This window comes from Stigmatopora nigra, unplaced genomic scaffold, assembly GCF_051989575.1.
Source record: "Stigmatopora nigra isolate UIUO_SnigA unplaced genomic scaffold, RoL_Snig_1.1 HiC_scaffold_24, whole genome shotgun sequence".
NCBI classification, from domain to species: domain Eukaryota; kingdom Metazoa; phylum Chordata; class Actinopteri; order Syngnathiformes; family Syngnathidae; genus Stigmatopora; species Stigmatopora nigra.
In genome coordinates, this window is record NW_027551603.1 from 1,601,215 (window position 1) to 1,625,942 (window position 24,728).

General features: G+C 54.7%; 126 pseudogenes; all 126 read right to left on the minus strand.

Annotated features, from left to right (window-relative positions):
- Positions 1–46: 46 nt before the first annotated feature.
- On the minus strand, positions 47–165 carry LOC144181726 (5S ribosomal RNA; annotated as a pseudogene).
- A 56-nt stretch (positions 166–221) lies between these two features.
- On the minus strand, positions 222–340 carry LOC144186112 (5S ribosomal RNA; annotated as a pseudogene).
- Positions 341–396: 56 nt separating this feature from the next.
- On the minus strand, positions 397–515 carry LOC144190302 (5S ribosomal RNA; annotated as a pseudogene).
- A 56-nt stretch (positions 516–571) lies between these two features.
- Positions 572–690, minus strand: LOC144182814 (5S ribosomal RNA; annotated as a pseudogene).
- A 56-nt stretch (positions 691–746) lies between these two features.
- LOC144186560 (5S ribosomal RNA) lies at positions 747–866 on the minus strand (annotated as a pseudogene).
- A 56-nt stretch (positions 867–922) lies between these two features.
- LOC144188796 (5S ribosomal RNA) lies at positions 923–1,041 on the minus strand (annotated as a pseudogene).
- A 56-nt stretch (positions 1,042–1,097) lies between these two features.
- On the minus strand, positions 1,098–1,216 carry LOC144186618 (5S ribosomal RNA; annotated as a pseudogene).
- A 56-nt stretch (positions 1,217–1,272) lies between these two features.
- Positions 1,273–1,391, minus strand: LOC144183739 (5S ribosomal RNA; annotated as a pseudogene).
- Positions 1,392–1,447: 56 nt separating this feature from the next.
- On the minus strand, positions 1,448–1,566 carry LOC144189357 (5S ribosomal RNA; annotated as a pseudogene).
- A 56-nt stretch (positions 1,567–1,622) lies between these two features.
- LOC144191798 (5S ribosomal RNA) lies at positions 1,623–1,741 on the minus strand (annotated as a pseudogene).
- A 56-nt stretch (positions 1,742–1,797) lies between these two features.
- LOC144188040 (5S ribosomal RNA) lies at positions 1,798–1,916 on the minus strand (annotated as a pseudogene).
- Positions 1,917–1,972: 56 nt separating this feature from the next.
- Positions 1,973–2,091, minus strand: LOC144191915 (5S ribosomal RNA; annotated as a pseudogene).
- Positions 2,092–2,147: 56 nt separating this feature from the next.
- Positions 2,148–2,266, minus strand: LOC144181822 (5S ribosomal RNA; annotated as a pseudogene).
- Positions 2,267–2,322: 56 nt separating this feature from the next.
- On the minus strand, positions 2,323–2,451 carry LOC144186176 (5S ribosomal RNA; annotated as a pseudogene).
- Positions 2,452–2,507: 56 nt separating this feature from the next.
- LOC144181727 (5S ribosomal RNA) lies at positions 2,508–2,626 on the minus strand (annotated as a pseudogene).
- A 56-nt stretch (positions 2,627–2,682) lies between these two features.
- LOC144186113 (5S ribosomal RNA) lies at positions 2,683–2,801 on the minus strand (annotated as a pseudogene).
- A 56-nt stretch (positions 2,802–2,857) lies between these two features.
- LOC144190303 (5S ribosomal RNA) lies at positions 2,858–2,976 on the minus strand (annotated as a pseudogene).
- Positions 2,977–3,032: 56 nt separating this feature from the next.
- Positions 3,033–3,151, minus strand: LOC144182815 (5S ribosomal RNA; annotated as a pseudogene).
- A 56-nt stretch (positions 3,152–3,207) lies between these two features.
- On the minus strand, positions 3,208–3,327 carry LOC144186562 (5S ribosomal RNA; annotated as a pseudogene).
- A 56-nt stretch (positions 3,328–3,383) lies between these two features.
- Positions 3,384–3,502, minus strand: LOC144188797 (5S ribosomal RNA; annotated as a pseudogene).
- A 220-nt stretch (positions 3,503–3,722) lies between these two features.
- On the minus strand, positions 3,723–3,841 carry LOC144184395 (5S ribosomal RNA; annotated as a pseudogene).
- Positions 3,842–3,897: 56 nt separating this feature from the next.
- Positions 3,898–4,016, minus strand: LOC144182773 (5S ribosomal RNA; annotated as a pseudogene).
- Positions 4,017–4,072: 56 nt separating this feature from the next.
- On the minus strand, positions 4,073–4,191 carry LOC144191504 (5S ribosomal RNA; annotated as a pseudogene).
- A 426-nt stretch (positions 4,192–4,617) lies between these two features.
- LOC144181982 (5S ribosomal RNA) lies at positions 4,618–4,746 on the minus strand (annotated as a pseudogene).
- Positions 4,747–4,802: 56 nt separating this feature from the next.
- LOC144186061 (5S ribosomal RNA) lies at positions 4,803–4,931 on the minus strand (annotated as a pseudogene).
- Positions 4,932–4,987: 56 nt separating this feature from the next.
- On the minus strand, positions 4,988–5,106 carry LOC144185264 (5S ribosomal RNA; annotated as a pseudogene).
- Positions 5,107–5,162: 56 nt separating this feature from the next.
- LOC144184108 (5S ribosomal RNA) lies at positions 5,163–5,281 on the minus strand (annotated as a pseudogene).
- Positions 5,282–5,337: 56 nt separating this feature from the next.
- LOC144183800 (5S ribosomal RNA) lies at positions 5,338–5,456 on the minus strand (annotated as a pseudogene).
- Positions 5,457–5,512: 56 nt separating this feature from the next.
- On the minus strand, positions 5,513–5,641 carry LOC144185985 (5S ribosomal RNA; annotated as a pseudogene).
- A 56-nt stretch (positions 5,642–5,697) lies between these two features.
- Positions 5,698–5,816, minus strand: LOC144185880 (5S ribosomal RNA; annotated as a pseudogene).
- A 56-nt stretch (positions 5,817–5,872) lies between these two features.
- On the minus strand, positions 5,873–5,991 carry LOC144186729 (5S ribosomal RNA; annotated as a pseudogene).
- Positions 5,992–6,047: 56 nt separating this feature from the next.
- LOC144183864 (5S ribosomal RNA) lies at positions 6,048–6,176 on the minus strand (annotated as a pseudogene).
- A 56-nt stretch (positions 6,177–6,232) lies between these two features.
- On the minus strand, positions 6,233–6,361 carry LOC144183008 (5S ribosomal RNA; annotated as a pseudogene).
- Positions 6,362–6,602: 241 nt separating this feature from the next.
- LOC144191833 (5S ribosomal RNA) lies at positions 6,603–6,721 on the minus strand (annotated as a pseudogene).
- A 56-nt stretch (positions 6,722–6,777) lies between these two features.
- Positions 6,778–6,896, minus strand: LOC144189629 (5S ribosomal RNA; annotated as a pseudogene).
- Positions 6,897–6,952: 56 nt separating this feature from the next.
- Positions 6,953–7,081, minus strand: LOC144182586 (5S ribosomal RNA; annotated as a pseudogene).
- Positions 7,082–7,137: 56 nt separating this feature from the next.
- LOC144183119 (5S ribosomal RNA) lies at positions 7,138–7,266 on the minus strand (annotated as a pseudogene).
- A 56-nt stretch (positions 7,267–7,322) lies between these two features.
- Positions 7,323–7,441, minus strand: LOC144188943 (5S ribosomal RNA; annotated as a pseudogene).
- Positions 7,442–7,497: 56 nt separating this feature from the next.
- On the minus strand, positions 7,498–7,616 carry LOC144191276 (5S ribosomal RNA; annotated as a pseudogene).
- Positions 7,617–7,857: 241 nt separating this feature from the next.
- On the minus strand, positions 7,858–7,976 carry LOC144191817 (5S ribosomal RNA; annotated as a pseudogene).
- Positions 7,977–8,032: 56 nt separating this feature from the next.
- On the minus strand, positions 8,033–8,151 carry LOC144191786 (5S ribosomal RNA; annotated as a pseudogene).
- A 56-nt stretch (positions 8,152–8,207) lies between these two features.
- On the minus strand, positions 8,208–8,326 carry LOC144189794 (5S ribosomal RNA; annotated as a pseudogene).
- Positions 8,327–8,382: 56 nt separating this feature from the next.
- On the minus strand, positions 8,383–8,501 carry LOC144184557 (5S ribosomal RNA; annotated as a pseudogene).
- A 56-nt stretch (positions 8,502–8,557) lies between these two features.
- Positions 8,558–8,676, minus strand: LOC144181971 (5S ribosomal RNA; annotated as a pseudogene).
- Positions 8,677–8,732: 56 nt separating this feature from the next.
- LOC144191545 (5S ribosomal RNA) lies at positions 8,733–8,851 on the minus strand (annotated as a pseudogene).
- A 56-nt stretch (positions 8,852–8,907) lies between these two features.
- On the minus strand, positions 8,908–9,026 carry LOC144187197 (5S ribosomal RNA; annotated as a pseudogene).
- Positions 9,027–9,082: 56 nt separating this feature from the next.
- LOC144190611 (5S ribosomal RNA) lies at positions 9,083–9,201 on the minus strand (annotated as a pseudogene).
- Positions 9,202–9,257: 56 nt separating this feature from the next.
- Positions 9,258–9,376, minus strand: LOC144191952 (5S ribosomal RNA; annotated as a pseudogene).
- A 56-nt stretch (positions 9,377–9,432) lies between these two features.
- LOC144182527 (5S ribosomal RNA) lies at positions 9,433–9,551 on the minus strand (annotated as a pseudogene).
- A 56-nt stretch (positions 9,552–9,607) lies between these two features.
- Positions 9,608–9,726, minus strand: LOC144183651 (5S ribosomal RNA; annotated as a pseudogene).
- Positions 9,727–9,782: 56 nt separating this feature from the next.
- On the minus strand, positions 9,783–9,901 carry LOC144187192 (5S ribosomal RNA; annotated as a pseudogene).
- Positions 9,902–9,957: 56 nt separating this feature from the next.
- Positions 9,958–10,076, minus strand: LOC144189455 (5S ribosomal RNA; annotated as a pseudogene).
- Positions 10,077–10,132: 56 nt separating this feature from the next.
- LOC144187796 (5S ribosomal RNA) lies at positions 10,133–10,251 on the minus strand (annotated as a pseudogene).
- Positions 10,252–10,307: 56 nt separating this feature from the next.
- On the minus strand, positions 10,308–10,425 carry LOC144186076 (5S ribosomal RNA; annotated as a pseudogene).
- Positions 10,426–10,481: 56 nt separating this feature from the next.
- On the minus strand, positions 10,482–10,600 carry LOC144190623 (5S ribosomal RNA; annotated as a pseudogene).
- A 56-nt stretch (positions 10,601–10,656) lies between these two features.
- Positions 10,657–10,775, minus strand: LOC144185301 (5S ribosomal RNA; annotated as a pseudogene).
- A 56-nt stretch (positions 10,776–10,831) lies between these two features.
- Positions 10,832–10,950, minus strand: LOC144181865 (5S ribosomal RNA; annotated as a pseudogene).
- Positions 10,951–11,006: 56 nt separating this feature from the next.
- On the minus strand, positions 11,007–11,125 carry LOC144181779 (5S ribosomal RNA; annotated as a pseudogene).
- A 56-nt stretch (positions 11,126–11,181) lies between these two features.
- LOC144189580 (5S ribosomal RNA) lies at positions 11,182–11,300 on the minus strand (annotated as a pseudogene).
- Positions 11,301–11,356: 56 nt separating this feature from the next.
- Positions 11,357–11,475, minus strand: LOC144188480 (5S ribosomal RNA; annotated as a pseudogene).
- A 56-nt stretch (positions 11,476–11,531) lies between these two features.
- On the minus strand, positions 11,532–11,650 carry LOC144184240 (5S ribosomal RNA; annotated as a pseudogene).
- A 56-nt stretch (positions 11,651–11,706) lies between these two features.
- LOC144189816 (5S ribosomal RNA) lies at positions 11,707–11,825 on the minus strand (annotated as a pseudogene).
- Positions 11,826–11,881: 56 nt separating this feature from the next.
- On the minus strand, positions 11,882–12,020 carry LOC144185899 (5S ribosomal RNA; annotated as a pseudogene).
- A 56-nt stretch (positions 12,021–12,076) lies between these two features.
- LOC144191436 (5S ribosomal RNA) lies at positions 12,077–12,205 on the minus strand (annotated as a pseudogene).
- Positions 12,206–12,261: 56 nt separating this feature from the next.
- On the minus strand, positions 12,262–12,390 carry LOC144181746 (5S ribosomal RNA; annotated as a pseudogene).
- Positions 12,391–12,446: 56 nt separating this feature from the next.
- Positions 12,447–12,565, minus strand: LOC144184731 (5S ribosomal RNA; annotated as a pseudogene).
- Positions 12,566–12,621: 56 nt separating this feature from the next.
- On the minus strand, positions 12,622–12,750 carry LOC144184851 (5S ribosomal RNA; annotated as a pseudogene).
- Positions 12,751–12,806: 56 nt separating this feature from the next.
- LOC144183735 (5S ribosomal RNA) lies at positions 12,807–12,935 on the minus strand (annotated as a pseudogene).
- Positions 12,936–12,991: 56 nt separating this feature from the next.
- On the minus strand, positions 12,992–13,120 carry LOC144181917 (5S ribosomal RNA; annotated as a pseudogene).
- Positions 13,121–13,176: 56 nt separating this feature from the next.
- On the minus strand, positions 13,177–13,305 carry LOC144186475 (5S ribosomal RNA; annotated as a pseudogene).
- Positions 13,306–13,361: 56 nt separating this feature from the next.
- On the minus strand, positions 13,362–13,490 carry LOC144184602 (5S ribosomal RNA; annotated as a pseudogene).
- A 241-nt stretch (positions 13,491–13,731) lies between these two features.
- Positions 13,732–13,860, minus strand: LOC144185891 (5S ribosomal RNA; annotated as a pseudogene).
- Positions 13,861–13,916: 56 nt separating this feature from the next.
- LOC144182413 (5S ribosomal RNA) lies at positions 13,917–14,035 on the minus strand (annotated as a pseudogene).
- A 56-nt stretch (positions 14,036–14,091) lies between these two features.
- On the minus strand, positions 14,092–14,210 carry LOC144187961 (5S ribosomal RNA; annotated as a pseudogene).
- A 56-nt stretch (positions 14,211–14,266) lies between these two features.
- LOC144187124 (5S ribosomal RNA) lies at positions 14,267–14,385 on the minus strand (annotated as a pseudogene).
- Positions 14,386–14,441: 56 nt separating this feature from the next.
- Positions 14,442–14,560, minus strand: LOC144188276 (5S ribosomal RNA; annotated as a pseudogene).
- Positions 14,561–14,616: 56 nt separating this feature from the next.
- Positions 14,617–14,745, minus strand: LOC144184123 (5S ribosomal RNA; annotated as a pseudogene).
- A 56-nt stretch (positions 14,746–14,801) lies between these two features.
- On the minus strand, positions 14,802–14,930 carry LOC144181918 (5S ribosomal RNA; annotated as a pseudogene).
- Positions 14,931–14,986: 56 nt separating this feature from the next.
- LOC144185185 (5S ribosomal RNA) lies at positions 14,987–15,115 on the minus strand (annotated as a pseudogene).
- A 56-nt stretch (positions 15,116–15,171) lies between these two features.
- LOC144184603 (5S ribosomal RNA) lies at positions 15,172–15,300 on the minus strand (annotated as a pseudogene).
- A 241-nt stretch (positions 15,301–15,541) lies between these two features.
- On the minus strand, positions 15,542–15,670 carry LOC144185893 (5S ribosomal RNA; annotated as a pseudogene).
- A 56-nt stretch (positions 15,671–15,726) lies between these two features.
- Positions 15,727–15,845, minus strand: LOC144182414 (5S ribosomal RNA; annotated as a pseudogene).
- A 56-nt stretch (positions 15,846–15,901) lies between these two features.
- Positions 15,902–16,020, minus strand: LOC144187962 (5S ribosomal RNA; annotated as a pseudogene).
- Positions 16,021–16,076: 56 nt separating this feature from the next.
- LOC144187125 (5S ribosomal RNA) lies at positions 16,077–16,195 on the minus strand (annotated as a pseudogene).
- A 56-nt stretch (positions 16,196–16,251) lies between these two features.
- Positions 16,252–16,370, minus strand: LOC144188277 (5S ribosomal RNA; annotated as a pseudogene).
- A 56-nt stretch (positions 16,371–16,426) lies between these two features.
- LOC144184124 (5S ribosomal RNA) lies at positions 16,427–16,555 on the minus strand (annotated as a pseudogene).
- Positions 16,556–16,611: 56 nt separating this feature from the next.
- LOC144190465 (5S ribosomal RNA) lies at positions 16,612–16,730 on the minus strand (annotated as a pseudogene).
- Positions 16,731–16,786: 56 nt separating this feature from the next.
- On the minus strand, positions 16,787–16,905 carry LOC144182741 (5S ribosomal RNA; annotated as a pseudogene).
- Positions 16,906–16,961: 56 nt separating this feature from the next.
- On the minus strand, positions 16,962–17,090 carry LOC144185600 (5S ribosomal RNA; annotated as a pseudogene).
- Positions 17,091–17,146: 56 nt separating this feature from the next.
- Positions 17,147–17,275, minus strand: LOC144184998 (5S ribosomal RNA; annotated as a pseudogene).
- Positions 17,276–17,516: 241 nt separating this feature from the next.
- On the minus strand, positions 17,517–17,635 carry LOC144190635 (5S ribosomal RNA; annotated as a pseudogene).
- A 56-nt stretch (positions 17,636–17,691) lies between these two features.
- Positions 17,692–17,810, minus strand: LOC144186100 (5S ribosomal RNA; annotated as a pseudogene).
- A 56-nt stretch (positions 17,811–17,866) lies between these two features.
- Positions 17,867–17,995, minus strand: LOC144183736 (5S ribosomal RNA; annotated as a pseudogene).
- Positions 17,996–18,051: 56 nt separating this feature from the next.
- Positions 18,052–18,190, minus strand: LOC144184723 (5S ribosomal RNA; annotated as a pseudogene).
- Positions 18,191–18,246: 56 nt separating this feature from the next.
- Positions 18,247–18,375, minus strand: LOC144183081 (5S ribosomal RNA; annotated as a pseudogene).
- Positions 18,376–18,431: 56 nt separating this feature from the next.
- On the minus strand, positions 18,432–18,560 carry LOC144184006 (5S ribosomal RNA; annotated as a pseudogene).
- A 241-nt stretch (positions 18,561–18,801) lies between these two features.
- LOC144191099 (5S ribosomal RNA) lies at positions 18,802–18,920 on the minus strand (annotated as a pseudogene).
- Positions 18,921–19,161: 241 nt separating this feature from the next.
- LOC144191104 (5S ribosomal RNA) lies at positions 19,162–19,280 on the minus strand (annotated as a pseudogene).
- A 56-nt stretch (positions 19,281–19,336) lies between these two features.
- Positions 19,337–19,465, minus strand: LOC144184280 (5S ribosomal RNA; annotated as a pseudogene).
- A 56-nt stretch (positions 19,466–19,521) lies between these two features.
- Positions 19,522–19,640, minus strand: LOC144184935 (5S ribosomal RNA; annotated as a pseudogene).
- Positions 19,641–19,696: 56 nt separating this feature from the next.
- LOC144189888 (5S ribosomal RNA) lies at positions 19,697–19,815 on the minus strand (annotated as a pseudogene).
- A 56-nt stretch (positions 19,816–19,871) lies between these two features.
- LOC144189817 (5S ribosomal RNA) lies at positions 19,872–19,990 on the minus strand (annotated as a pseudogene).
- Positions 19,991–20,046: 56 nt separating this feature from the next.
- On the minus strand, positions 20,047–20,165 carry LOC144181753 (5S ribosomal RNA; annotated as a pseudogene).
- Positions 20,166–20,221: 56 nt separating this feature from the next.
- Positions 20,222–20,340, minus strand: LOC144185917 (5S ribosomal RNA; annotated as a pseudogene).
- Positions 20,341–20,396: 56 nt separating this feature from the next.
- Positions 20,397–20,525, minus strand: LOC144184852 (5S ribosomal RNA; annotated as a pseudogene).
- A 56-nt stretch (positions 20,526–20,581) lies between these two features.
- On the minus strand, positions 20,582–20,710 carry LOC144185482 (5S ribosomal RNA; annotated as a pseudogene).
- A 56-nt stretch (positions 20,711–20,766) lies between these two features.
- LOC144191438 (5S ribosomal RNA) lies at positions 20,767–20,895 on the minus strand (annotated as a pseudogene).
- A 56-nt stretch (positions 20,896–20,951) lies between these two features.
- LOC144186019 (5S ribosomal RNA) lies at positions 20,952–21,060 on the minus strand (annotated as a pseudogene).
- A 56-nt stretch (positions 21,061–21,116) lies between these two features.
- LOC144184125 (5S ribosomal RNA) lies at positions 21,117–21,245 on the minus strand (annotated as a pseudogene).
- Positions 21,246–21,301: 56 nt separating this feature from the next.
- On the minus strand, positions 21,302–21,430 carry LOC144181919 (5S ribosomal RNA; annotated as a pseudogene).
- A 56-nt stretch (positions 21,431–21,486) lies between these two features.
- Positions 21,487–21,615, minus strand: LOC144185186 (5S ribosomal RNA; annotated as a pseudogene).
- Positions 21,616–21,671: 56 nt separating this feature from the next.
- LOC144184604 (5S ribosomal RNA) lies at positions 21,672–21,800 on the minus strand (annotated as a pseudogene).
- Positions 21,801–22,041: 241 nt separating this feature from the next.
- On the minus strand, positions 22,042–22,170 carry LOC144185894 (5S ribosomal RNA; annotated as a pseudogene).
- Positions 22,171–22,226: 56 nt separating this feature from the next.
- Positions 22,227–22,345, minus strand: LOC144182415 (5S ribosomal RNA; annotated as a pseudogene).
- A 56-nt stretch (positions 22,346–22,401) lies between these two features.
- On the minus strand, positions 22,402–22,520 carry LOC144187963 (5S ribosomal RNA; annotated as a pseudogene).
- A 56-nt stretch (positions 22,521–22,576) lies between these two features.
- On the minus strand, positions 22,577–22,695 carry LOC144187127 (5S ribosomal RNA; annotated as a pseudogene).
- A 56-nt stretch (positions 22,696–22,751) lies between these two features.
- On the minus strand, positions 22,752–22,870 carry LOC144188278 (5S ribosomal RNA; annotated as a pseudogene).
- A 56-nt stretch (positions 22,871–22,926) lies between these two features.
- On the minus strand, positions 22,927–23,055 carry LOC144184126 (5S ribosomal RNA; annotated as a pseudogene).
- A 56-nt stretch (positions 23,056–23,111) lies between these two features.
- Positions 23,112–23,230, minus strand: LOC144190466 (5S ribosomal RNA; annotated as a pseudogene).
- Positions 23,231–23,286: 56 nt separating this feature from the next.
- Positions 23,287–23,405, minus strand: LOC144182742 (5S ribosomal RNA; annotated as a pseudogene).
- A 56-nt stretch (positions 23,406–23,461) lies between these two features.
- Positions 23,462–23,590, minus strand: LOC144185601 (5S ribosomal RNA; annotated as a pseudogene).
- A 56-nt stretch (positions 23,591–23,646) lies between these two features.
- LOC144184999 (5S ribosomal RNA) lies at positions 23,647–23,775 on the minus strand (annotated as a pseudogene).
- Positions 23,776–24,016: 241 nt separating this feature from the next.
- LOC144190647 (5S ribosomal RNA) lies at positions 24,017–24,135 on the minus strand (annotated as a pseudogene).
- A 56-nt stretch (positions 24,136–24,191) lies between these two features.
- LOC144186101 (5S ribosomal RNA) lies at positions 24,192–24,310 on the minus strand (annotated as a pseudogene).
- Positions 24,311–24,366: 56 nt separating this feature from the next.
- On the minus strand, positions 24,367–24,495 carry LOC144183737 (5S ribosomal RNA; annotated as a pseudogene).
- A 56-nt stretch (positions 24,496–24,551) lies between these two features.
- Positions 24,552–24,690, minus strand: LOC144184724 (5S ribosomal RNA; annotated as a pseudogene).
- Positions 24,691–24,728: the final 38 nt, after the last annotated feature.

Genomic DNA, 24,728 nt, shown 5'->3' on the forward strand with positions numbered 1-24,728 from the left:
TTGCAGATGGACACCCATGAAATGTCAAAAAAGATGCGGGGTATGATGCTCACAGCACCTGGTATTCCCAAGCAGTCTCCCAATCAGGTACTAAACAGGCCGAACCATGCTTGGCTTCCGAGATCGGACGAGATCGGGCCTTTTCAGCGTGGTATGGCCGTGAGCGGTACTGCACTAGCAGATGGACACCCATGAAATGTCGAAAAAGATGCTGGGTATGATGCTCACAGCACCTGGTATTCCCAAGCGGTCTGCCAATCAGGTACTAACCAGGCTGAACCATGCTTGGCTGCCTAGATCGGACGAGATCGGGCCTTTTCAGGGTGGTATGGCCGTGAGCGGTACTGCCCTTGCAGATGGACACCCATGAAATGTCAAAAAAGATGCGGGGTATGATGCTCACAGCACCTGGTATTCCCAAGCGGTCTCCCAATCAGGTACTAAACAGGCCGAATCATGCTTGGCTTCCGAGATCGGACGAGATCGGGCCTTTTCAGGGTGGTATGGCCGTGAGCGGTACTGCACTAGCAGATGGACACCCATGAAATGTCGAAAAAGATGCGGGGTATGATGCTTAAAGCACCTGGTATTCCCAAGCGGTCTCCCAATCAGGTACTAAACAGGCCGAACCATGCTTGGCTTCCGAGATCGGACGAGATCGGGCCTTTTCAGGGTGGTATGGCCGTGAGCGGTACTGCACTAGCAGATGGACACCCATGAAATGTCGAAAAAGATGCGGGGTATGATGCTCACAGCACCTGGTATTCCCAAGCAGTTTCCCAATCAGGTACTAAACAGGCCGAACCATGCTTGGCTTCCGAGATCGGACGAGATCGGGCCTTTTTTAGGGTGGTATAGCCATGAGCGGTACTGCTCTTGCAGATGGACACCCATGAAATGTCGAAAAAGATGCGGGGTATGATGCTCACAGCACCTGGTATTCCCAAGCGGTCTCCCAATCAGGTACTAAACAGGCCGAACCATGCTTGGCTGCCGAGATCGGACGAGATCGGGCCTTTTCAGGGTGGTATGGCCGTGAGCGGTACTGCTCTTGCAGATGGACACCCATGAAATGTCGAAAAAGATGCCGGGTATGATGCTCACAGCACCTGGTATTCCCAAGCGGTCTCCCAATCAGGTACTCAACAGGCCGAACTATGCTTGGCTTCCGAGATCGGACGAGATCGGGCCTTTACAGGGTGATATGGCCTTGAGCGGTACTGCTCTTGCAGATGGACACCCATGAAATGTCGAAAAAGATGCGGGGTATGATGCTCACAGCACCTGGTATTCCCAAGCGGTCTCCCAATCAGGTACTAACCAGGCCGTACCATGCTTGGCTTCCGAGATCGAACGAGATCGGGCCTTTTCAGGGTGGTATGGCCGTGAGCGGTACTGCTCTTGCAGATGGACACCCATGAAATGTCGAAAAAGATGCGGGGTATGATGCTCACAGCACCTGGTATTCCCAAGCGGTCTCCCAATCAGGTACTAACCAGGCCGAACCATGCTTGGCTTACGAGATCGGACGAGATCGGGCCTTTTCAGGGTGGTATGGCCGTGAGCGGTACTGCTTTTGCAGATGGACACCCATGAAATGTCGAAAAAGATGCGGGGTATGATACTCACAGCACCTGGTATTCCCAAGCGGTCTCCCAATCAGGTACTAAACAGGCCGAACCATGCTTGGCTTCCGAGATCGGACGAGATCTGGCCTTTTCAGGGTGGTATGGCCGTGAGCAGTACTGCCCTTGCAGATGGACACCCATGAAATGTCGAAAAAGATGCGGGGTATGATGCTCACAGCACCTGGTATTCCCAAGCGGTCTCCCAATCAGGTACTAACCAGGCCAAACCATGCTTGGCTTCCGAGATCGGGCGAGATCGGGCCTTTTCAGGGTGGTATGGCCGTGAGCGGTACTGCACTAGCAGATGGACACCCATGAAATGTCGAAAAAGATGCGGGGCATGGTTCTCACAGCACCCGGTATTCCCAAGCGGTCTCCCAATCTGGTACTAAACAAGTCTAACCATGCTTGGCTTCCGAGATCGGACGAGATCGGGCCTTTTCAGGGTGGTATGGCCGTGAGCGGTACTGCACTAGCAGATGGACACCCATGAAATGTCGAAAAAGATGCGGGGTATGATGTACACAGCACCTGGTATTCCCAAGCGGACTCCCAATCAGGTACTAACCAGGCCGAACCATGCTTGGCTTCCGAGATCGGACGAGATCGGGCCTTTTCAGGGAGGTATGGCCGTGAGCGGTACTGCACTAGCAGATGGACACCCATGAAATGTCGAAAAAGATGCGGGGTATGATGCTCACCGCACCTGGTATTCCCAAGCGGTCTCCCAATCAGGTACTAACCAGGCCGAACCATGCTTGGCTGCCGAGATCGGACGAGATCAGGCGAGATCGGGCCTTATCAGGGTGGTATGGCCGTGAGCGGTACTGCTCTTGCAGATGGACACCCATGAAATGTCAAAAAAGATGCGGGGTATGATGCTCACAGCACCTGGTATTCCCAAGCAGTCTCCCAATCAGGTACTAAACAGGCCGAACCATGCTTGGCTTCCGAGATCGGACGAGATCGGGCCTTTTCAGCGTGGTATGGCCGTGAGCGGTACTGCACTAGCAGATGGACACCCATGAAATGTCGAAAAAGATGCTGGGTATGATGCTCACAGCACCTGGTATTCCCAAGCGGTCTGCCAATCAGGTACTAACCAGGCTGAACCATGCTTGGCTGCCTAGATCGGACGAGATCGGGCCTTTTCAGGGTGGTATGGCCGTGAGCGGTACTGCTCTTGCAGATGGACACCCATGAAATGTCAAAAAAGATGCGGGGTATGATGCTCACAGCACCTGGTATTCCCAAGCGGTCTCCCAATCAGGTACTAAACAGGCCGAATCATGCTTGGCTTCCGAGATCGGACGAGATCGGGCCTTTTCAGGGTGGTATGGCCGTGAGCGGTACTGCACTAGCAGATGGACACCCATGAAATGTCGAAAAAGATGCGGGGTATGATGCTTAAAGCACCTGGTATTCCCAAGCGGTCTCCCAATCAGGTACTAAACAGGCCGAACCATGCTTGGCTTCCGAGATCGGACGAGATCGGGCCTTTTCAGGGTGGTATGGCCGTGAGCGGTACTGCACTAGCAGATGGACACCCATGAAATGTCGAAAAAGATGCGGGGTATGATGCTCACAGCACCTGGTATTCCCAAGCAGTTTCCCAATCAGGTACTAAACAGGCCGAACCATGCTTGGCTTCCGAGATCGGACGAGATCGGGCCTTTTTTAGGGTGGTATAGCCATGAGCGGTACTGCTCTTGCAGATGGACACCCATGAAATGTCGAAAAAGATGCGGGGTATGATGCTCACAGCACCTGGTATTCCCAAGCGGTCTCCCAATCAGGTACTAAACAGGCCGAACCATGCTTGGCTGCCGAGATCGGACGAGATCGGGCCTTTTCAGGGTGGTATGGCCGTGAGCGGTACTGTACTAGCAGATGGACACCCATGAAATGTCGAAAAAGATGCGGGGTATGATGCTCACAGCACCTGGTATTCCCAAGCGGTCTCCCAATCAGGTACTAACCAGCCGAACCATGCTTGGCTGCCGAGATCGAGCCTTTTCAGGGTGGTATGGCCGTGAGCGGTACTGCTCTTGCAGATGGACACCCATGAAATGTCGAAAAAGATGCGGGGTATAATGCTCACAGCCCCTGGTATTCCCAAGCGGTCTCCCAATCAGGTACTAAACAGGCCGAATTATGTTTGGCTTCCGAGATCGGACGAGATCGGGTCTTTTCAGGGTGGTATGGCCGTGAGCGGTACTGCTCTTGCAGATGGACACCCATGAAATGTCGAAAAATTTGTGGGGTATGATGCTCACAGCACCAGGTATTCCCAAGCGGTCTCCCAATCAGGTACTAAACAGGCCGAACCATGCTTGGCTGCTGAGATCGGACGAGATCGGGCCTTTTCAGGGTGGTATCGCCGTGAGCGGTACTGCTCTTGCAGATGGACACCCATGAAATGTCGAAAAAGATGCGGGGTATGATGCTCACAGCACCTGGTATTCCCAAGCGGTCTCCCAATCAGGTACTAAACAGGCCGAACCTTGCTTGGCTGCTGAGATCGGACGAGATCGGGCCTTTTCAGGGTGGTATGGCCGTGAGCGGTACTGCTCTTGCAGATGGACACCCATGAAATGTCGAAAAAGATGCGGGGTATGATGCTCACAGCACATGGTATTGCCAAGCGGTCTCGCAATCAGGTACTAACCAGGCCGAACCATGCTTGGCTTCCGAGATCGGACGAGATCGGACGAGATCGGGCCTTTTCAGGGTGGTATGGCCGTGAGCGGTACTGCACTAGCAGATGGACACCCATGAAATGTCGAAAAAGATGCGGGGTATGATGCTCACAGCACCTGGTATTCACAAGCAGTCTCCCAATCAGGTATTAACCAGGCTGAACCATGCTTGGCTGCCGAGATCGGACGAGATCGGGCGAGATCGGGCCTTATCAGGGTGGTATGGCCGTGAGCGGTACTGCTCTTGCAGATGGACACCCATGAAATGTCGAAAAAGATGCGGGGTATGATGCTCACAGCACCTGGTATTCTCAAGCGGTCTCCCAATCAGGTACTAACCAGGCCGAACCATGCTTGGCTGCCGAGTTCGGACGGGATCGGGCGAGATCGGGCCTTTTCAGGGTGGTATGGCCGTGAGCGGTACTGCTTTTGCAGATGGACACCCATGAAATGTCGAAAAAGATGCGGGGTATGATGCTCACAGCACGTGGTATTCCCAAGCGGTCTCCCAATCAGGTACTAACCAGGCCGAACCATGCTTGGCTGCCGAGATCGGACGAGATCGGACGAGATCGGGCCTTTTCAGGGTGGTATGGCCGTGAGCGGTACTGCACTAGCAGATGGACACCCATGAAATGTCGAAAAAGATGCGGGGTATGATGCTCACAGCACCTGGTATTCCCAAGCGGTCTCCCAATCAGGTACTAACCAGGCCGAACGATGCTTGGCTTCCTAGATCGGGCGAGATCGGGCCTTTTCAGGGTGGTATGGCCGTGAGCGGTACTGCTTTTGCAGATGGACACCCATGAAATGTCGAAAAAGATGCGGGGTATGATGCTCGCAGCACCTGGTATTCCCAAGCGGTCTCCCAATCAGGTACTTACCAGGCCGAACCATGCTTGGCTTCCGAGATCGGAGGAGATTGGGCCTTTTCAGGGTGGTATGGCCGTGAGCGGTACTACTCTTGCAGATGGACACCCATGAAATGTCGAAAAAGATGCGGGGCAAGATGCTCACAGCACCTGGTATTCCCAAGCGGTCTCCCAATCAGGTACTAAACAGGCGGAACCCTGCTTGGTTGCCGAGATCGGACGAGATCGGGCCTTATCAGGGTGGTATGGCCGTGAATGGTACTGCTCTTGCAGATGGACACCCATGAAATGTCGAAAAAGGTGCGGGGTATGATGCTCACAGCACCTGGTATTCCCAAGCAGTCTCCCAATCAGGTACTAACCAGGCCGAATCATGCTTGGCTGCCGAGATCGGACGAGATCGGGCGAGATCGGGCCTTTTCAGGGTGGTATGGCCGTGAGCGGTACTGCTCTTGCAGATGGACACCCATGAAATGTCGAAAAAGATGCGGGGCAAGATGCTCACAGCACCTGGTATTCCCAAGCGGTCTCCCAATCAGGTACTAAACAGGCGGAACCATGCTTGGCTTCCGAGATCGGAGGAGATTGGGCCTTTTCAGGGTGGTATGGCCGTGAGCGGTACTATTCTTGCAGATGGACACCCATGAAATGTCGAAAAAGATGCGGGGCAAGATGCTCACAGCACCTGGTATTCCCAAGCTGTCTCCCAATCAGGTACTAAACAGGCGGAACCCTGCTTGGCTGCCGAGATCGGACGAGATCGGGCCTTATCAGGGTGGTATGGCCGTGAATGGTACTGCTCTTGCAGATGGACACCCATGAAATGTCGAAAAAGGTGCGGGGTATGATGCTCACAGCACCTGGTATTCCCAAGCGGTCTCCCAATCAGGTACTAACCAGGCCGAACCATGCTTGGCTGCCGAGATCGGACGAGATCGGGCGAGATCGGGCCTTTTCAGGGTGGTATGGCCGTAAACGGTACTGCTCTTGCAGATGGACACCCATGAAATGTCGAAAAAGATGCGGGGTATGATGCTCACAGCACCTGGTATTCCCAAGCGGTCTCCCAATCAGGTACTAACCAGGCCGAACCATGCTTGGCTGCCGAGATCGGACGAGATCGGGCGAGATCGGGCCTTATCAGGGTGGTATGGCTGTGAGCGGTACTGCTCTTGCAGATGGACACCCATGAAATGTCGAAAAAGTTGCAGGGTATGATGCTCACAGCACCTGGTATTCCCAAGCTGTCTCCCAATCAGGTACTAACCAGGCCGAACGATGCTTGGCTGCCGAGATCGGACGAGATCGGACGAGATCGGGCCTTTTCAGGGTGGTATGGCCGTGAGCGGTACTGCACTAGCAGATGGACACCCATGAAATGTCGAAAAAGATGCGGGGTATGATGCTCACAGCACCTGGTATTCCCAAGCGGTCTCACAATCAGGTACTAAACAGGCCAAACCATGCTTGGCTTCCGAGATCGGACGAGATCGGGCCTTATCAGGGTGGTATGGCCGTGAGCGGTACTGCTCTTGCAGATGGACAGCCATGAAATGTCGAAAAAGATGCGGGGTATGATGCTCACAGCACCTGGTATTCCCAAGCGGTCTCCCAATCAGGTACTGACCAGGCCGAACCATGCTTGGCTTCCGAGATCGGACGAGATCGGGCCTTTTCAGGGTGGTATGGCCGTGGGCGGTACTGTACTAGCAGATGGACACCCATGAAATGTCGAAAAAGATGCGGGGTATGATGCTCACAGCACCTGGTATTCCCAAGCGGTCTCCCAATCAGGTACTAACCAGGCCGAACCATGCTTAGCTGCCGAGATCGGACGAGAGCGGGCGAGATCGGGCCTTTTCAGGGTGGTATGGCCGTGAGCGGTACTGCACTAGCAGATGGACACCCATGAAATGTCGAAAATGATGCGGGGTATGATGCTCACAGCACCTGGTATTCCCAAGCGGACTCCCATTCAGGTACTAACCTGGCCGAACCATGCTTGGCTGCCGAGATCGGACGAGATCGGGCGAGATCGGGCCTTATCAGGGTGGTATGGCTGTGAGCGGTACTGCTCTTGCAGATGGACACCCATGAAATGTCGAAAAAGATGCGGGGTATGATGCTCACAGCACCTGGTATTCCTAAGCGGTCTCCCAATCAGGTACTAACCAGGCCGAACCATGCTTGGCTGCCGAGATCGGACGAGATCGGGCCTTTTCAGGGTGGTATGGCCGTGAGCGGTACTGCTCTTGCAGATGGACACCCATGAAATGTCGAAAAAGATGCAGGGTATGATGCTCACAGCACCTGGTATTCCCAAGCGGTCTCCCAATCAGGTACTAAACAGGCCGAACCATGCTTGGCTTCCGAGATCGGACGAGATCGGGCCTTTTCAGGGTGGTATGGCCTTGAGCGGTACTGCTCTTACAGATGGACACCCATGAAAGGTCGAAAAAGATGCGGGGCATGGTTCTCACAGCACCTGGTACTCCCAAGCGGTCTCCCAATCAGATACTAACGAGGCCGAACCATGCTTGGCTTCCGAGATCGGACGAGACCGGACGAGATCGGGCCTTTTCAGGGTGGTATGGCCGTGAGCGGTACTGCACTAGCAGATGGACACCCATGAAATGTCGAAAAAGATGCGGGGTATGATGCTCACAGCACCAGGTATTTCCAAGCGGTCTCCCAATCAGGTACTAACCAGGCTGAACCATGCTTGGCTTCCGAGATCGGACGAGATCGGGCCTTTTCAGGGTGGTATGGCCGTGAGCGGTACTGCACTAGCAGATGGACACCCATGAAATGTCGAAAAAGATGCGGGGTATGATGCTCACAGCACCTGGTATTCCCAAGCGGTCTCCCAATCAGGTACTAAACAGGCCGAACCATGCTTGGCTGCAGAGATCGGACGAGATCGGGCCTTTTCAGGGTGGTATGGCCGTGAGCGGTACTGCACTAGCAGATGGACACCCATGAAATGTCGAAAAAGATGCGGGGTATGATGCTCACAGCAACTGGTATTCCCAAGCGGTCTCCCAACCAGGTACTAACCAGGCCGAACCATGCTTGACTTCCGAGATCGGACGAGATCGGGCCTTTTCAGGGTGGTACGGCCGTGAGCGGTACTGCTCTTGCAGATGGACACCCATGAAATGTCGAAAAAGATGCGGGGTATGATGCTCACAGCACCTGGTATTCCCAAGCGGTCTCCCAATCAGGCACTAACCAGGCCGAACCATGCTTGGCTTCCGAGATTGGGCGAGATCGGGCCTTTTCAGGGTGGTATGGCCGTGAGCGGTACTGCTCATGCAGATGGACACCCATGAAATGTCGAAAAAGATGCGGGGTATGATGCTCACAGCACCTGGTATTCCCAAGCGGTCTCCCAATCAGGTACTAACCAGGCCGAACCATGCTTGGCTTCCGAGATCGGACGATATCGGGCCTTTTCAGGGTGGTATGGCCGTGATCGATACTGCTTTTGCAGATGGACACCCATGAAATGTCGAAAAAGATGCGGGGTATGATGCTCACAGCACTTGGTATTCCCAAGCGGTCTCCCAATCAGGTACTAACCAGGCCGAACCATGCTTGGCTTCCGAAATCGGACGAGATCGGGCCTTTTCAGGGTGGTATGGCTGTGAGCGGTACTGCACTAGCAGATGGACACCCATGAAATGTCGAAAAAGATGCGGGGTATGATGCTCACAGCACCTGGTATTCCCAAGCGGTCTCCCAATCAGGTACTAACCAGGCCGTACCATGCTTGGCTTCCGAGATCGAACGAGATCGGGCCTTTTCAGGGTGGTATGGCTGTGAGCGGTACTGCTCTTGCAGATGGACACCCATGAAATGTCGAAAAAGATGCGGGGTATGATGCTCACAGCACCTGGTATTCCCAAGCGGTCTCCCAATCAGGTACTAACCAGGCCGAACCATGCTTGGCTTCCGAGATCGGACGAGATCGGGCCTTTTCAGGGTGGTATGGCCGTGAGCGGTACTGCACTAGCAGATGGACACCCATGAAATGTCGAAAAAGATGCGGGGTATGATGCTCACAGTACCTGGTATTCCCAAGCGGTTTCCCAATCAGGTACTAATCAGGCCGAACCATGCTTGGCTTCCGAGATCGGACGAGATCGGTCCTTTTCAGGGTAGTATGGCCGTGAGCGGTACTGCTCTCGCAGATGGACACCCATGAAATGTCGAAAAAGATGCGGGGTATGATGCTCACAGCACCTGGTATTCCCAAGCGGTCTCCCAATCAGGTACTAAACAGGCCGAACCATGCTTGGCTTCAAAGATCGGACGAGATCGGGCCTTTTCAGGGTGGTATGGCCGTGAGCGGTACTGCACTAGCAGATGGACACCCATGAAATGTCGAAAAAGATGCGGGGTATGATGCTCACAGCACCTGGTATTCCCAAGCGGTCTCCCAATCAGGTACGAACCAGGCCGAACCTTGCTTGGCTTCTGAGATCGGACGAGATCGGGCCTTTTCAGGGTGGTATGGCCGCGAGTGGTACTGCGCTTGCAGATGGACACCCATGAAATGTCGAAAAAGATGCGGGGTATGATGCTCACAGCAACTGGTATTCCCAAGGGGTCTCCCAATCAGGTACTAACCAGGCCGAACCATGCTTGGCTTCCGAGATTGGACGAGATTGGGCCTTTTCAGGGTGGTATGGCCGGGAGCGGTACTGCACTAGCAGATGGACACCCATGAAATGTCGAAAAAGGTGCGGGGTATGATGCTCACAGCATCTGGTATTCCCAAGCGGTCTCCCAATCAGGTACTAACCAGGCCGAACCATGCTTGGCTTCCGAGATCGGACGAGATCGGGCCTTTTCAGGGTGGTATGGCCGTGAGCGGTACTGCAGTAGCAGATGGACACCCATGAAATGTCGAAAAAGATGCGGGGTACGATGCTCACAGCACCTGGTATTCCCAAGCGGTCTCCCAATCAGGTACTAACCAGGCCGAACCATGCTTGGCTTCCGAGATCGGACGAGATCAGGCCTTTTCAGGGTGGTATGGCCGTGAGCGGTACTGCTCTTGCAGATGGACACCCATGAAATGTCGAAAAAAATGCGGGGTATGATGCTCACAGCACCTGGTATTCCCAAGCGGTCTCCCAATCAGGTACTAATCAGGCCGAACTTGCTTGGCTTCCGGGATCGGACGAGATCGGGCCTTTTCGGGGTGGTATGGCCGTGAGCGGTACTGCATTAGCAGATGGACACCCATGAAATGTCGAAAAAGATGCGGGGCATGATGCTCACAGCACCTGGTATTCCCAAGCGGTCTCCCAATCAGGTACTAACCAGGCCGAACCATGCTTGGCTTCCGAGATCGGACGAGATCGGGCCTTTTCAGGGTGGTATGGCCGTGAGCGGTACTGCTCTTGCAGATGGACACCCATGAAATGTCGAAAAAGATGCGGGGTATGATGCTCACAGCACTTGGTATTCCCAAGCGGTCTCCCAATCAGGTACTAAACAGGCCGAACGATGCTTGGCTTCCGAGATCGGACGAGATCGGGCCTTTTCAGGGTGGTATGGCAGTGAGCGGTACTGCACTAGCAGATGGACACCCATGAAATGTCGAAAAAGATGCGGGGTATGATGCTCACAGCACCTGGTATTCCCAAGCGGTCTCCCAATATGGTACTAACCAGGCCGAACCATGCTTGGCTTCCGAGATCGGACGAGATCGGGCCTTTTCAGGGTGGTATGGCCGTGAGCAGTACTGCACTAGCAGATGGACACCCATGAAATGTTGAAAAAGATGCGGGGTATGATGCTCACAGTACCTGGTATTCCCAAGCGGTCTCCCAATCAGGTACTAACCAGGCCGAGCCATGCTTGGCTTCCGTGATCGGATGAGATCGGTCCTTTTCATGGTGGTATGGCCGTAAGCAGTACTGCTCATGCAGATGGACACCCATGAAATGTCGAAAAAGATGCGGGGTATGATGCTCACAGCACCTGGTATTCCCAAGCGGTCTCCCAATCAGGTACTAAACAGGCCGAACCATGCTTGGCTTCCGAGATCGGACGAAATCGGGCCTTTTCAGGGTGGTATGGCCGTGAGCGGTACTGCACTAGCAGATGGACACACATGAAATGTCGAAAAAGATGCGGGGTATGATGCTCACAGCACCTGGTATTCCCAAGCGGTCTCCCAATCAGGTACTAACCAGGCCGAACCATGCTTGGCTTCCGAGATCGGGCGAGATCGGGCCTTTTCAGGGTGGTATGGCCGTGAGCGGTACTGCTCTTGCAGATGGACACCCATGAAATGTCGAAAAAGATGCGGGGTATGATGCTCACAGAACCTGGTATTCCCAAGCGGTCTCCCAATCAGGTACTAAACAGGCCGAACCATGCTTGGCTTCCAAGATCGGACGAGATAGGGCCTTTTCAGGGTGGTATGGCCGTGAGCGGTACTGCTCTTGCAGATGGACACCCATGAAATGTCGAAAAAGATGCGGGGTATGATGCTCACAGCACCTGGTATTCCCAAGCGGTCTCCCAATCAGGTACTAACCAGGCCGAACCATGCTTGGCTTCCAAGATCGGAGGAGATCGGGCCTTTTCAGGGTGGTATGGCCGTGAGCGGTACTGCTCTTGCAGATGGACACCCATGAAATGTCGAAAAAGATGCGGGGTATGATGCTCACAGCACCTGGTATTCCCAAGCGGTCTCCCAATCAGGTACTAACCAGGCCGAACCATGCTTGGCTACCGAGATCGGACGAGATCGGGCGAGATCGGGCGAGATCGGGCCTTTTCAGGGTGGCATGGCCGTGAGCGGTACTGCTCTTGCAGATGGACACCCATGAAATGTCGAAAAAGATGCAGGGTATGATGCTCACAGCACCTGGTATTCCCAAGCGGTCTCCCAATCAGGTACTAACCAGGCCGAACCATGCTTGGCTGCCGAGTTCGGACGAGATCGGGCGAGATCGGGCCTTTTCAGGGTGGTATGGCCGTGAGCGGTACTGCTCTTGCAGATGGACACCCATGAAATGTCGAAAATGATGCGGGGTATGATGCTCACAGCACCTGGTATTCCCAAGCGGTCTCCCAATCAGGTACTAACCAGGCCTAACCATGCTTGGCTGCCGAGATCGGACGAGATCGGACGAGATCGGGCCTTTTCAGGGTGGTATGGCCGTGAGCGGTACTGCTCTTGCAGATGGACACCCATGAAATGTCGAAAAAGATGCGGGGTATGATGCTCACAGCATCTGGTATTCCCAAGCGGTCTCCCAATCAGGTACTTACCAGGCCGAACCATGCTTGGCTTCCGAGATCGGAGGAGATTGGGCCTTTTCAGGGTGGTATGGCCGTGAGCGGTACTACTTTTGCAGATGGACACCCATGAAATGTCAAAAAAGATGCGGGGCAAGATGCTCACAGCACCTGGTATTCCCAAGCGGTCTCCCAATCAGGTACTAAACAGGCTGAACCCTGCTTGGCTGCCGAGATCGGACGAGATCGGGCGAGATCGGGCCTTATCAGGGTGGTATGGCCGTGAGCGGTACTGCTCTTGCAGATGGACACCCATAAAATGTCGAAAAAGGTGCGGGGTATGATGCTCACAGCACCTGGTATTCCCAACCGGTCTCCCAATCAGGTACTAACCAGGCCGAACCATGCTTGGCTGCCGAGATCGGACGAGATCGGGCGAGATCGGGCCTTTTCAGGGTGGTATGGCCGTGAGCGGTACTGCTCTTGCAGATGGACACCCATGAAATGTCGAAAAAGATGCGGGGTATGATGCTCACAGCACCTGGTATTCCCAAGCGGTCTCCCAATCAGGTACTAACCAGGCCGAACCATGCTTGGCTGCCGAGATCGGACGAGATCGGGCGAGATCGGGCCTTTTCAGGGTGGTATGGCCGTGAGCGGTACTGCTCTTGCAGATGGACACCCATGAAATGTCGAAAAAGATGCAGGGTATGATGCTCACAGCACCTGGTATTCCCAAGTGGTCTCCCAATCAGGTACTAACCAGGCCGAAGCATGCTTGGCTGCCGAGATCGGACGAGATCGGGCGAGATCGGGCCTTATTAGGGTGGTATGGCCGTGAGCGGTACTGCTCTTGCAGATGGACACCCATGAAATGTCGAAAAAGATGCGGGGTATGATGCTCACAGCACCTGGTATTCTCAAGCGGTCTCCCAATCAGGTACTAACCAGGCCGAACCATGCTTGGCTGCCGAGTTCGGACGAGACCGGGCGAGATCGGGCCTTTTCAGGGTGGTATGGCCGTGAGCGGTACTGCTCTTGCAGATGGACACCCATGAAATGTCGAAAAAGATGCGGGGTATGATGCCCACAGCACCTGGTATTCCCAAGCGGTCTCCCAATCAGGTGCTAACCAGGCTGAACCATGCTTGGCTGCCGAGATCGGACGAGATCGGGCGAGATCGGGCCTTTTCAGGGTGGTATGGCCGTGAACGGTACTGCTCTTGCAGATGGACACCCATGAAATGTCGAAAAAGATGCGGGGTATTATGCTCACAGCACCTGGTATTACCAAGCGGTCTCCCAATCAGGTACTAACCAGGCCGAACCATGCTTGGCTGCCGAGGTCGGACGAGATCGGGCGAGATCGGGCCTTTTCAGGGTGGTATGGCCGTGAGCGGTACTGCTCTTGCAGATGGACACCCATGAAATGTCGAAAAAGATGCGGGGTATGATGCTCACAGCACCTGGTATTGCCAAGCGGTCTCCCAATCAGGTACTAACCAGGCCGAATCATGCTTGGCTTCCGAGATCGGACGAGATCGGGCCTTTTCAGGGTGGTATGGCCGTGAGCGGTACTGCACTAGCAGATGGACACCCATGAAATGTCGAAAAAGATGCGGGGTATGATGCACACAGCACCTGGTATTCCCAAGCGGTCTCCCAATCAGGTACTAACCAGGCCGAACCATGCTTGGCTTCCGAGATCGGACGAGATCGGGCCTTTTCAGGGTGGTATGGCCGTGAGCGGTACTGCTCCTGCAGATGGACACCCATGAAATGTCGAAAAAGATGCGGGGTATGATGCTCACAGCAACTGGTATTCCCAAGCGGTCTCCCAATCAGGTACTAACCAGGCCGAATAATGCTTGGCTTCCGAGATCGGACGAGATAGGGCCTTTTCAGGGTGGTATGGCCGTGAGCGGTACTGCTCTTGCAGATGGACACCCATGAAATGTCGAAAAAGATGCGGGGTATGATGCTCACAGCACCTGGTATTCCCAAGCGGTCTCCCAATCAGGTACTAACCAGGCCGAACCATGCTTGGCTTCCGAGATCGGACGAGATCGGGCCTTTTCAGGGTGGTATGGCCGTGGGCGGTACTGCACTAGCAGATGGACACCCATGAAATGTCGAAAAAGATGCGGGGTATGATGCTCACAGCACCTGGTATTCCCAAGCGGTCTCCCAATCAGGTACTAACCAGGCCGAACCATGCTTGGCTGCCGAGATCGGACGAGAACGGGCGAGATCGGGCCTTTTCAGGGTGGTATGGCCGTGAGCGGTACTGCTCTTGCAGATGGACACCCATGAAATGTCGAAAAAGATGCGGGGTATGATGCTCACAGCACCTGGTATTCCCAAGCGGTCTCCCAATCAGGTACTAACCAGGCCGAACCATGCTTGGCTGCCGAGATCGGACGAGATCGGGCGAGATCGGGCCTTTTCAGGGTGGTATGGCCGTGAGCGGTACTGCTCTTGCAGATGGACACCCATGAAATGTCGAAAAAGATGCAGGGTATGATGCTCACAGCACCTGGTATTCCCAAGTGGTCTCCCAATCAGGTACTAACCAGGCCGAAGCATGCTTGGCTGCCGAGATCGGACGAGATCGGGCGAGATCGGGCCTTATCAGGGTGGTATGGCCGTGAGCGGTACTGCTCTTGCAGATGGACACCCATGAAATGTCGAAAAAGATGCGGGGTATGATGCTCACAGCACCTGGTATTCTCAAGCGGTCTCCCAATCAGGTACTAACCAGGCCGAACCATGCTTGGCTGCCGAGTTCGGACGAGACCGGGCGAGATCGGGCCTTTTCAGGGTGGTATGGCCGTGAGCGGTACTGCTCTTGCAGATGGACACCCATGAAATGTCGAAAAAGATGCGGGGTATGATGCCCACAGCACCTGGTATTCCCAAGCGGTCTCCCAATCAGGTGCTAACCAGGCTGAACCATGCTTGGCTGCCGAGATCGGACGAGATCGGGCGAGATCGGGCCTTTTCAGGGTGGTATGGCCGTGAACGGTACTGCTCTTGCAGATGGACACCCATGAAATGTCGAAAAAGATGCGGGGTATTATGCTCACAGCACCTGGTATTACCAAGCGGTCTCCCAATCAGGTACTAACCAGGCCGAACCATGCTTGGCTGCCGAGGTCGGACGAGATCGGGCGAGATCGGGCCTTTTCAGGGTGGTATGGCCGTGAGCGGTACTGCTCTTGCAGATGGACACCCATGAAATGTCGAAAAAGATGCGGGGTATGATGCTCACAGCACCTGGTATTGCCAAGCGGTCTCCCAATCAGGTACTAACCAGGCCGAATCATGCTTGGCTTCCGAGATCGGACGAGATCGGGCCTTTTCAGGGTGGTATGGCCGTGAGCGGTACTGCACTAGCAGATGGACACCCATGAAATGTCGAAAAAGATGCGGGGTATGATGCACACAGCACCTGGTATTCCCAAGCGGTCTCCCAATCAGGTACTAACCAGGCCGAACCATGCTTGGCTTCCGAGATCGGACGAGATCGGGCCTTTTCAGGGTGGTATGGCCGTGAGCGGTACTGCTCCTGCAGATGGACACCCATGAAATGTCGAAAAAGATGCGGGGTATGATGCTCACAGCAACTGGTATTCCCAAGCGGTCTCCCAATCAGGTACTAACCAGGCCGAATAATGCTTGGCTTCCGAGATCGGACGAGATAGGGCCTTTTCAGGGTGGTATGGCCGTGAGCGGTACTGCTCTTGCAGATGGACACCCATGAAATGTCGAAAAAGATGCGGGGTATGATGCTCACAGCACCTGGTATTCCCAAGCGGTCTCCCAATCAGGTACTAACCAGGCCGAACCATGCTTGGCTTCCGAGATCGGACGAGATCGGGCCTTTTCAGGGTGGTATGGCCGTGGGCGGTACTGCACTAGCAGATGGACACCCATGAAATGTCGAAAAAGATGCGGGGTATGATGCTCACAGCACCTGGTATTCCCAAGCGGTCTCCCAATCAGGTACTAACCAGGCCGAACCATGCTTGGCTGCCGAGATCGGACGAGAACGGGCGAGATCGGGCCTTTTCAGGGTGGTATGGCCGTGAGCGGTACTGCTCTTGCAGATGGACACCCATGAAATGTCGAAAAAGATGCGGGGTCTGATGCTCACAGCACCTGGTATTCCCAAGCGGTCTCCCAATCAGGTACTAAACAGGCCGAACAATGCTTGGCTTCCGAGATCGGACGAGATCGGGCCTTTTCAGGGTGGTATGGCCGTGAGCGGTACTGCTTTTGCAGATGGACACCCATGAAATGTCGAAAAAGATGCGGGGTATGATGCTCACAGCACCTGGTATTCCCAAGCGGTCTCCCAACCAGGTACTAACCAGGCTGAACCATGCTTGGCTTCCAAGATCGGACGAGATCGGGCCTTTTCAGGGTGGTATGCCCGTGAGCGGTACTCCACTGGCAGATGGACACCCATGAAATGTCGAAAAAGATGCGGGGTATGATGCTCACAGCACCTGGTATTCCCAAGCGGTCTCCCAATCAGGCACTAACCAGGCCGAACCATGCTTGGCTGCCGAGTTCGGACGAGATCGGGCAAGATCGGGCCTTTTCAGGGTGGTATAGCCGTGAGCGGTACTGCTCTTGCAGATGGACACCCATGAAATGTCGAAAATGATGCGGGGTATGATGCTCACAGCACCTGGTATTCCCAAGCGGTCTCCCAATCAGGTACTAACCAGGCCGAACCATGCTTGGCTGCCGAGATCGGACGAGATCGGACGAGATCGGGCCTTTTCAGGGTGGTATGGCCGCGAACGGTACTGGTCTTGCAGATGGACACCCATGAAATGTCGAAAAAGATACGGGGTATGATGCCCACAGCACCTGGTATTCCCAAGCGGTCTCCCAATCAGGTGCTAACCAGGCTGAACCATGCTTGGCTGCCGAGGTCGGAAGAGATCGGGCGAGATCGGGCCTTTTCAGGGTGGTATGGCCGTGAGCGGTACTGCTCTTGCAGATGGACACCCATGAAATGTCGAAAAAGATGCGGGGTATGATGCTCACAGCACCTGGTATTCCCAAGCGGTCTCCCAATCAGGTACTAACCAGGCCGAACCATGCTTGGCTTCCGAGATCGGACGAGATCGGGCCTTTTCAGGGTGGTATGGCCGTGAGCGGTACTGCACTAGCAGATGGACACCCATGAAATGTCGAAAAAGATGCGGGGTATGATGCTCACAGCACCTGGTATTCCCAAGCGGTCTCCCAATCAGGTACTAACCAGGCTGATCCATGCTTGGCTTCCTAGATCGGGCGAGATCGGGCCTTTTCAGGGTGGTATGGCCGTGAGCAGTACTGCTCTTGCAGATGGACACCCATGAAATGTCGAAAAAGGTGCGGGGTATGATGCTCACAGCACCTGGTATTCCCAACCGGTCTCCCAATCAGGTACTAACCAGGCCGAACCATGCTTGGCTGCCGAGATCGGACGAGATCGGGCGAGATCGGGCCTTTTCAGGGTGGTATGGCCGTGAGCGGTACTGCTCTTGCAGATGGACACCCATGAAATGTCGAAAAAGATGCGGGGTATGATGCTCACAGCACCTGGTATTCCCAAGCGGTCTCCCAATCAGGTACTAACCAGGCCGAACCATGCTTGGCTACCGAGATCGGACGAGATCGGGCGAGATCGGGCGAGATCGGGCCTTTTCAGGGTGGTATGGCCGTGAGCGGTACTGCTCTTGCAGATGGACACCCATGAAATGTCGAAAAAGATGCAGGGTATGATGCTCACAGCACCTGGTATTCCCAAGCAGTCTCCCAATCAGGTACTAACCAGGCCGAACCATGCTTGGCTGCCGAGTTCGGACGAGATCGGGCGAGATCGGGCCTTTTCAGGGTGGTATGGCCGTGAGCGGTACTGCTCTTGCAGATGGACACCCATGAAATGTCGAAAATGATGCGGGGTATGATGCTCACAGCACCTGGTATTCCCAAGCGGTCTCCCAATCAGGTACTAACCAGGCCGAACCATGCTTGGCTGCCGAGATCGGACGAGATCGGACGAGATCGGGCCTTTTCAGGGTGGTATGGCCGTGAACGGTACTGGTCTTGCAGATGGACACCTATGAAATGTCGAAAAAGATACGGGGTATGATGCCCACAGCACCTGGTATTCCCAAACGGTCTCCCAATCAGGTGCTAACCAGGCTGAACCATGCTTGGCTGCCGAGATCGGACGAGATCGGGCGAGATCGGGCCTTTTCAGGGTGGTATGGCCGTGAGCGGTACTGCTTTTGCAGATGGACACCCATGAAATGTCGAAAAAGATGCGGGGTATGATGCTCACAGCACCTGGTATTCCCAAGCGGTCTCCCAATCAGGTACTTACCAGGCCGAACCATGCTTGGCTTCCGAGTTCGGAGGAGATTGGGCCTTTTCAGGGTGGTATGGCCGTGAGCGGTACTACTCTTGCAGATGGACACCCATGAAATGTCGAAAAAGATGCGGGGTATGATGCTCACAGCACCTGGTATTCCCAACCGGTCTCCCAATCAGATACTAACGAGGCCGAACCATGCTTGGCTTCCGAGATCGGACGAGACCGGACGAGATCGGGCCTTTTCAGGGTGGTATGGCCGTGAGCGGTACTGCACTAGCAGATGGACACCCATGAAATGTCGAAAAAGATGCGGGGTATGATGCTCACAGCACCAGGTATTTCCAAGCGGTCTCCCAATCAGGTACTTACCAGGCCGAACCATGCTTGGCTTCCGAGATCGGAGGAGATCGGGCCTTTTCAGGGTGGTATGGCCGTGAGCGGTACTGTACTAGCAGATGGACACCCATGAAATGTCGAAAAAGATGCGGGGTATGATGCTCACAGCACCTGGTATTCCCAAGCGGTCTCCCAATCAGGTACTAACCAGGCCGAACCATGCTTGGCTGCCGAGATCGGACGAGAGCGGGCGAGATCGGGCCTTTTCAGGGTGGTATGGCCGTGAGCGGTACTGCACTAGCAGATGGACACCCATGAAATGTCGAAAAAGATGCGGGGTATGATGCTCACAGCACCTGGTATTCCCAAGGGGTCTCCCAATCAGGTACTAACCAGGCCGAACCATGCTTGGCTTCCGAGATCGGACGAGATTGGGCCTTTTCAGGGTGGTATGGCCGGGAGGGGTACTGCACTAGCAGATGGACACCCATGAAATGTCGAAAAAGGTGCGGGGTATGATGCTCACAGCATCTGGTATTCCCAAGCGGTCTCCCAATCAGGTACTAACCAGGCCGAACCATGCTTGGCTTCCGAGATCAGACGAGATCGGGCCTTTTCAGGGTGGTATGGCCGTGAGCGGTACTGCACCAGCAGATGGACACCCATGAAATGTCGAAAAAGATGCTGGGTATGATGCTCACAGCACCTGGTATTCCCAAGCGGTCTCCCAATCAGGTACTAACCAGGCCGAACCATGCTTGGCTTCCAAGATCGGAGGAGATCGGGCCTTTTCAGGGTGGTATGGCCGTGAGCGGTACTGCTCTTGCAGATGGACACCCATGAAATGTCGAAAAAGATGCGGGGTATGATGCTCACAGCATCTGGTATTCCCATGCGGTCTCCCAATCGGGTACTAACCAGGCCGAACCATGCTTGGCTTCCGAGATCGGACGAGATCGGGCCTTTTCGGGGTGGTATGGCCGTGAGCGGTACTGCACTAGCAGATGGACACCCATGAAATGTCGAAAAAGATGCGGGGTGTGATGCTTACAGTACCTGGTATTCCCAAGCGGTCTCCCAATCAGGTACTAACCAGGCCGAACCATGCTTGGCTTCTGGGATCGAACGAGATCGGGCCTTTTCAGGGTGGTATGGCCGTGAGCGGTACTACTCTTGCAGATGGACACCCATGAAATGTCGAAAAAGATGCGGGGCAAGATGCTCACAGCACCTGGTATTCCCAAGCGGTCTCCCAATCAGGTACTAAACAGGCTGAACCCTGCTTGGCTGCCGAGATCGGACGAGATCGGGCGAGATCGGGCCTTATCAGGGTGGTATGGCCGTGAGCGGTACTGCTCTTGCAGATGGACACCCATGAAATGTCGAAAAAGGTGCGGGGTATGATGCTTACAGCACCTGGTATTCCCAACCGGTCTCCCAATCAGGTACTAACCAGGCCGAACCATGCTTGGCTGCCGAGATCGGACGAGATCGGGCGAGATCGGGCCTTTTCAGGGTGGTATGGCCGTGAGCGGTACTGCTCTTGCAGATGGACACCCATGAAATGTCGAAAAAGATGCAGGGTATGATGCTCACAGCACCTGGTATTCCCAAGCGGTCTCCCAATCAGGTACTAACCAGGCCGAACCATGCTTGGCTGCCGAGTTCGGACGAGATCGGGCGAGATCGGGCCTTTTCAGGGTGGTATGGCCGTGAGCGGTACTGCTCTTGCAGATGGACACCCATGAAATGTCGAAAATGATGCGGGGTATGATGCTCACAGCACCTGGTATTCCCAAGCGGTCTCCCAATCAGGTACTAACCAGGCCGAACCATGCTTGGCTTCCGAGATCGGGCCTTTTCAGGGTGGTATGGCCGTGAGCGGTACTGCTCATGCAGATGGACACCCATGAAATGTCGAAAAAGATGCGGGGTATGATGCTCACAGCACCTGGTATTCCCAAGCGGTCTCCCAATCAGGTACTAACCAGGCCGAACCATGCTTGGCTGCCGAGATCGGACGAGAACGGGCGAGATCGGGCCTTTTCAGGGTGGTATGGCCGTGAGCGGTACTGCTCTTGCAGATGGACACCCATGAAATGTCGAAAAAGATGCGGGGTATGATGCTCACAGCACCTGGTATTCCCAAGCGGTCTCCCAATCAGGTACTAACCAGGCCGAACCATGCTTGGCTGCCGAGATCGGACGAGATCGGGCGAGATCGGGCCTTTTCAGGGTGGTATGGCCGTGAGCGGTACTGCTCTTGCAGATGGACACCCATGAAATGTCGAAAAAGATGCAGGGTATGATGCTCACAGCACCTGGTATTCCCAAGTGGTCTCCCAATCAGGTACTAACCAGGCCGAAGCATGCTTGGCTGCCGAGATCGGACGAGATCGGGCGAGATCGGGCCTTATCAGGGTGGTATGGCCGTGAGCGGTACTGCTCTTGCAGATGGACACCCATGAAATGTCGAAAAAGATGCGGGGTATGATGCTCACAGCACCTGGTATTCTCAAGCGGTCTCCCAATCAGGTACTAACCAGGCCGAACCATGCTTGGCTGCCGAGTTCGGACGAGACCGGGCGAGATCGGGCCTTTTCAGGGTGGTATGGCCGTGAGCGGTACTGCTCTTGCAGATGGACACCCATGAAATGTCGAAAAAGATGCGGGGTATGATGCCCACAGCACCTGGTATTCCCAAGCGGTCTCCCAATCAGGTGCTAACCAGGCTGAACCATGCTTGGCTGCCGAGATCGGACGAGATCGGGCGAGATCGGGCCTTTTCAGGGTGGTATGGCCGTGAACGGTACTGCTCTTGCAGATGGACACCCATGAAATGTCGAAAAAGATGCGGGGTATTATGCTCACAGCACCTGGTATTACCAAGCGGTCTCCCAATCAGGTACTAACCAGGCCGAACCATGCTTGGCTGCCGAGGTCGGACGAGATCGGGCGAGATCGGGCCTTTTCAGGGTGGTATGGCCGTGAGCGGTACTGCTCTTGCAGATGGACACCCATGAAATGTCGAAAAAGATGCGGGGTATGATGCTCACAGCACCTGGTATTGCCAAGCGGTCTCCCAATCAGGTACTAACCAGGCCGAATCATGCTTGGCTTCCGAGATCGGACGAGATCGGGCCTTTTCAGGGTGGTATGGCCGTGAGCGGTACTGCACTAGCAGATGGACACCCATGAAATGTCGAAAAAGATGCGGGGTATGATGCACACAGCACCTGGTATTCCCAAGCGGTCTCCCAATCAGGTACTAACCAGGCCGAACCATGCTTGGCTTCCGAGATCGGACGAGATCGGGCCTTTTCAGGGTGGTATGGCCGTGAGCGGTACTGCTCCTGCAGATGGACACCCATGAAATGTCGAAAAAGATGCGGGGTATGATGCTCACAGCAACTGGTATTCCCAAGCGGTCTCCCAATCAGGTACTAACCAGGCCGAATAATGCTTGGCTTCCGAGATCGGACGAGATAGGGCCTTTTCAGGGTGGTATGGCCGTGAGCGGTACTGCTCTTGCAGATGGACACCCATGAAATGTCGAAAAAGATGCGGGGTATGATGCTCACAGCACCTGGTATTCCCAAGCGGTCTCCCAATCAGGTACTAACCAGGCCGAACCATGCTTGGCTTCCGAGATCGGACGAGATCGGGCCTTTTCAGGGTGGTATGGCCGTGGGCGGTACTGCACTAGCAGATGGACACCCATGAAATGTCGAAAAAGATGCGGGGTATGATGCTCACAGCACCTGGTATTCCCAAGCGGTCTCCCAATCAGGTACTAACCAGGCCGAACCATGCTTGGCTGCCGAGATCGGACGAGAACGGGCGAGATCGGGCCTTTTCAGGGTGGTATGGCCGTGAGCGGTACTGCTCTTGCAGATGGACACCCATGAAATGTCGAAAAAGATGCGGGGTCTGATGCTCACAGCACCTGGTATTCCCAAGCGGTCTCCCAATCAGGTACTAAACAGGCCGAACAATGCTTGGCTTCCGAGATCGGACGAGATCGGGCCTTTTCAGGGTGGTATGGCCGTGAGCGGTACTGCTTTTGCAGATGGACACCCATGAAATGTCGAAAAAGATGCGGGGTATGATGCTCACAGCACCTGGTATTCCCAAGCGGTCTCCCAACCAGGTACTAACCAGGCTGAACCATGCTTGGCTTCCAAGATCGGACGAGATCGGGCCTTTTCAGGGTGGTATGCCCGTGAGCGGTACTCCACTGGCAGATGGACACCCATGAAATGTCGAAAAAGATGCGGGGTATGATGCTCACAGCACCTGGTATTCCCAAGCGGTCTCCCAATCAGGCACTAACCAGGCCGAACCATGCTTGGCTGCCGAGTTCGGACGAGATCGGGCAAGATCGGGCCTTTTCAGGGTGGTATAGCCGTGAGCGGTACTGCTCTTGCAGATGGACACCCATGAAATGTCGAAAATGATGCGGGGTATGATGCTCACAGCACCTGGTATTCCCAAGCGGTCTCCCAATCAGGTACTAACCAGGCCGAACCATGCTTGGCTGCCGAGATCGGACGAGATCGGACGAGATCGGGCCTTTTCAGGGTGGTATGGCCGCGAACGGTACTGGTCTTGCAGATGGACACCCATGAAATGTCGAAAAAGATACGGGGTATGATGCCCACAGCACCTGGTATTCCCAAGCGGTCTCCCAATCAGGTGCTAACCAGGCTGAACCATGCTTGGCTGCCGAGGTCGGAAGAGATCGGGCGAGATCGGGCCTTTTCAGGGTGGTATGGCCGTGAGCGGTACTGCTCTTGCAGATGGACACCCATGAAATGTCGAAAAAGATGCGGGGTATGATGCTCACAGCACCTGGTATTCCCAAGCGGTCTCCCAATCAGGTACTAACCAGGCCGAACCATGCTTGGCTTCCGAGATCGGACGAGATCGGGCCTTTTCAGGGTGGTATGGCCGTGAGCGGTACTGCACTAGCAGATGGACACCCATGAAATGTCGAAAAAGATGCGGGGTATGATGCTCACAGCACCTGGTATTCCCAAGCGGTCTCCCAATCAGGTACTAACCAGGCTGATCCATGCTTGGCTTCCTAGATCGGGCGAGATCGGGCCTTTTCAGGGTGGTATGGCCGTGAGCAGTACTGCTCTTGCAGATGGACACCCATGAAATGTCGAAAAAGGTGCGGGGTATGATGCTCACAGCACCTGGTATTCCCAACCGGTCTCCCAATCAGGTACTAACCAGGCCGAACCATGCTTGGCTGCCGAGATCGGACGAGATCGGGCGAGATCGGGCCTTTTCAGGGTGGTATGGCCGTGAGCGGTACTGCTCTTGCAGATGGACACCCATGAAATGTCGAAAAAGATGCGGGGTATGATGCTCACAGCACCTGGTATTCCCAAGCGGTCTCCCAATCAGGTACTAACCAGGCCGAACCATGCTTGGCTACCGAGATCGGACGAGATCGGGCGAGATCGGGCGAGATCGGGCCTTTTCAGGGTGGTATGGCCGTGAGCGGTACTGCTCTTGCAGATGGACACCCATGAAATGTCGA